Below are 4,599 nucleotides of genomic sequence, written 5' to 3' on the forward strand. Positions count from 1 at the left end.
TTCTGTATCCTTCCCTTCAAGGCTCAGGGGTCCAAGATTATCTTCTGTATCTGTGTTAATTGGTTTCCCTTTTCTTTGTTGAAGAGCGTCTGTGCAATCCTTCTGCCTAGTCCGCCATCTTGCCGGAACTCCTCCTGTCTTTGGTTTTGATGAGTTTGATAGTGATATGTTTTGTTGATTTTGTTTTGGTGTCTATCATGTTTGGGGTTCGTTTGACTTCCTGAGTGGATATATTCTCATCTTTCTTCATATCAGGGTAGTTCTCCTCCAGCAAATCTTGGACAATTTTCTCAGTGATTTTATTATTCTCTTCCTTTTCGGGAATTCCAATGACATTTAGGTTATTCCTTTTGATGGCATCCCACATGAACCTTAGGCTTTCTTCACTTTGTTTGATCATTTTTCTGATTGATCCCTTTCCAAAGAAATATTCAGGTATTTGTCTTCAGTCTCATTAATTCTGTCTTCCATTGCATCAATTCTTCTCCTTTGCTCTTTTAATGTGTTATCTACTTCTGAGAATGTAGTATTAATCTTCTTGATTTCTATCTGTATATTTAGAATCATTTCTCATTTTGCATTTATTTTTTCATTTTGTTCTTGTATTTTCTTCTGAAATTCTTCCAGGGTTTTGCCTGTGTTTTCTGTGATCTGTCTCTCAATCCTTTGAAGATACCTAAGTATAATTCTTTTGAATTCCTTATCAGAGAGTTCTAGTGTTGCTTTTTCCTCAGTTATGTGTTCTGGGTCTGTATCCTGCTCCCTTGTTTCCACCACTTTATCTTGCTTCTTTGTGCGGACTATGATGGTCTTTTGTCTCCGAGTCATTGAGGTGTTGTTGTATTTAGATCTATGTTAATTGTTATTCTAGAGCAGCCAAGGGTGAATCAGGCTCTTCCTGATTGTTCTTTAGCAATGGCCTCTTGGTGGAGAAGGAACTTGTGACTCTCACTTAGTAAGTGAAGCTGTAGGAGGTGGGTGTAGTTGTATGGGGACTGTTACTTTCTTCCACTCAGTTAGACAAAAATATCAATTGAATAACCACCAAAAAAGTAAAAGTAAGTGGACAAAAAATGTACCATGTAATCACACAGAATTAGTAACCAAAAAAGAAAAAAACAGAAAAAGAAGAAATAAAACAAAACAAAAACAAAACCATGCAACATCTTGGGAGAGAGCAATAAGATAAAAAAGGGGAATAATGAAGAAAAAATGTGAAAAATGCAAAAAGAAAAACAAGGAACCGGGTTAAGCATGAAAAGAATAAAAAATTGTAACCAGCAACAGGGAAAAGAAAGAAAGCTAGAAACTAGAACCTGGTAGGGAAGAATAAAGAATAATAGTAAATAGGTCTAAAGTAATAATAATAATAGTAGTCTTAAAACAGACAAAAACAAACAAACTAAAAAAGAGAAAAAAAAAAATCAGGGCAGGATGGGGCAGGACACCCAGGCTCCGTCTGAGTACACAGACTGGGAATGAATTCCTGCCAGCCCAGAAAGTGGGTGGGAGTGAGGGATGGCTGCACCTCTGTTCACCAAGAGGGTGTGGGGCATAAGAGTAACAAGGGGAATGTTGCACCTTTCCAGTCCTCTGGGTCTGGAATGTCCTTGGGGTTCCCGGCAAGTGGAGCCTGTTCTTAAGTCCCTGGAATCTGGGAGAATGCTGTTGCTTTAAATACCAAAATGGTCAAGCCACTTGTAAATATCCAAAATGGCTGCACCCTCCAGATAGACAAAAGTCCACAGCTCAGCATGCTTTCCTCTTCACTGCTTTCCCTTTTATTCCCCAGCCACCAGGAGCAGTCCTCTGTGTAGTCCCTGGATAGCAGGGTTTATTTTTAGGTTAATTCTTAGGTCCTACCACCACTCAGCAATATCCAAGCTGTATGTGTCATCAGCATCATTGCCAACTGCAGCTCTGAATGTCTCATTTTTTGGTGTTTTCATGCAAATTCTTCTGCTAGTTGGAGTTTAGTCCACTTCTATATCCTTCCCTTCAAGGCTCAGGGGTCCAGGATTATCCTCAATATCTGTGTTAATTGGTTCCCATTTTCTTTGTTGAAGAGGGTCTGTGTAGTCTTTCTGTCTAATTTGCCATCTTACTGGAACTCCTATTTGTCATTTCTTAATTGTAAAATAGTTTTTTAAAATTCCACATACAGAAAGTAATGTAAGGATTAAGGATCTTCGGTGGGTGATAGCTAGGTAATTCAAATGAAGAGAATAATTTTCTGAAAATCGTTAATGAAAATCTTTTTTAAATGAAATCTTCCTTCATCAGTTCCATTTATGGCCCTACTATGTCTCAAAGAAAAAAAAAAAAGGAAACCCTTTATTCTACTGTTTCTGTCAGAAAAGGGCTTAATATATTCTATTCACTGATTTGTCCTACATACAGTTTTGTGAACTTTTCATGCACCTAAACTATATTCAAAATGTCTTACTAAAAAACTAATTCAAAGTGTCTTAGGAGATGAAAGCCATGTTTTTGCAGGGCGTAGGATCTTGTGGGCTTTGGAGAATGGTTGGTCTTGTTTGTCCAAGGTTCAAACTGGATGCGGTGGCGGCCATTGTTGTGCGGGGCGGCCAACAGGCAGGATCTAGGAGCTTGTGCAGCACGATGGCAGTTTTTCTGTTCGAGCAGCGCTGCCTAAATAAAATTTTCTGTGATGATGTAGCCACTGGCCACTTACGGCTTTTGATTATTTGAACTGTGACGTGTGTGACTAACTTGAATTTAAAATTTTAATTACAAATAGCTACGTGTGGCTAGGAGCTCTGGTAGCATAGTGGCTAAGGTACTTGACTGCTTAACCAGAAGGCTGGTGGTTCAAACCCACCAGCCACTCCTCGGAAGGAAGGTTGGGCAATCCTACTTCCGTAGTGATTCTGCCTTGGAAACCCAAGGAGGGGTTGCTATGAGTCGGGGCCGACTCCACGGCACATAACAACAACAACAACAACAACAACTAGGAGATGAAAAATACAATAAAGCAAGCATATCAAAATAAGTGGCCAATATTTTGATAATACTTTCTTTTTAACAGTTTTATTGGGATAAAATTTATGTAGTAACAGAATTCACTAATTCTAAATGTAAAGTGCAGTGATTTTTAATACATAAGAGTTGCACAAAAATTACCACAATCTAATTTTAGAATGTCTTCATCATCCTATAAAGTTTCCTTATGCTCATTTTCAATTCATTTTTGCTTCCATCCCCAGCCCCTAGGTAACCACTCATGTATTTTCTGTCTCTATAACTTTGCCTTTTTGATATTTTATATAAATGGAAGCATATAATTTACAGACTTTGTATGGGCCTTCTATCACTAAGGTTTATTTATGTTGTAGCATTTATCAGTAATTCATTAATTTTTATTGCTTAATAAATGTAGATATACATTTTGTTTATACAACTCACTAGTTGATGGAAATTGGGATTGTTTTTAGATATTGGCTATTATGAATACAGCTGTTATGAACACTCATGTGTAGATATGTATTTTCCTCTCTCTTGGGTAGATTCTTAGGAGTGAAATCGCTGGGCCATGTGGTATGTTTATGCTTACCATAAAAGCTGCCAAACTGTTTTTCATAGGGGCTATGAAGGTTCAGGTCCCAGGAACTCTGGTACCATAGTGCCTATGGCGTTTGACTGCTAACCAGAAAGCTGGCAGTTCAAACCCACCAGCCCCTTCTTGTAAGGAAGGCTGGGCAATGTACTTCTGTAGTGATACTGCCTCTGAAATCCAGCTCCATGGCAGTGGTTGCATTGAGTTGTGTGTGAGGGTTCCAGTTTTCCACATCTTTTTCAAAAGTTGATATTGTCTGTCTTTTTGGATAAAAGCTTTTCTCATGGGTGTGTAGTGGAGTCTTTCTGTGGTTTTAATTTGATTTTAAAAAATAATGATGTTCAGCATCTTTTATGAACCTATTACTTATTTATATATCTTTTTGGTTAAATGTCTATTCAAATTATTTGCCCATTTATAACTTTTTTTCTTTGTCTTATTTTTGTGTCCCAAGAATTCATTATATATTCTAGATATAAATCCTTTATCAGATAAATGATTAACAGTTATTTTTCCCCCATTTTGTGGCTTAAGTTTCCAAATGATATTTTTTGAAGCATAAACATTTCAGTCTTGAGGAAGTACAGTTTATCAATCATTCTGTTTATATATCTTTTTTTTTTTGTGTTGTTTCTTTTTTTGTTTGTTTTTTCACTTGTCAGTCTTTTATTAGTGAGTTATTTTATTTTTAAATTGTGATTTGAGTGAAAGTTTACAGAGCAAACTCACTTTCCATGCAGCAGCTCACATACACTTTGTCTCATGACATTGACTACAACTTACCACGATGCAACAGCTCCCCTTCCATTTCCTCCCTACAGTTACCTTTCCCTGTGTCCTTCCCTCCTTGCATTCCTGCTGCCTGAACTGTCTTCCTGTGCATACATAGCCATTCTATTCTCCCATGATTACTTTCTCCAAGGAGTATATCTACCCAATGTAAATGTTCACCTCATATGCCTGTTCTTTGTTTGGCTGGAAGCTACAGGAATGGGTTCAATCCAGACTTGAAGGGCAGCTAG

General features: G+C 37.6%; 1 protein-coding gene across 1 annotated transcript in view; it reads left to right on the forward strand.

Moving 5' to 3' along the window:
• The window catches only part of ADAM32 (ADAM metallopeptidase domain 32), a 448,014-nt gene that overhangs the window by 89,474 nt on the left and 353,941 nt on the right, over positions 1–4,599 (forward strand). The window lies entirely within an intron of this gene.

Source organism: Orycteropus afer, unplaced genomic scaffold, assembly GCF_000298275.1.
Source record: "Orycteropus afer afer isolate SDZICR_OR568_19922 unplaced genomic scaffold, OryAfe1.0 scaffold00024, whole genome shotgun sequence".
NCBI classification, from domain to species: domain Eukaryota; kingdom Metazoa; phylum Chordata; class Mammalia; order Tubulidentata; family Orycteropodidae; genus Orycteropus; species Orycteropus afer.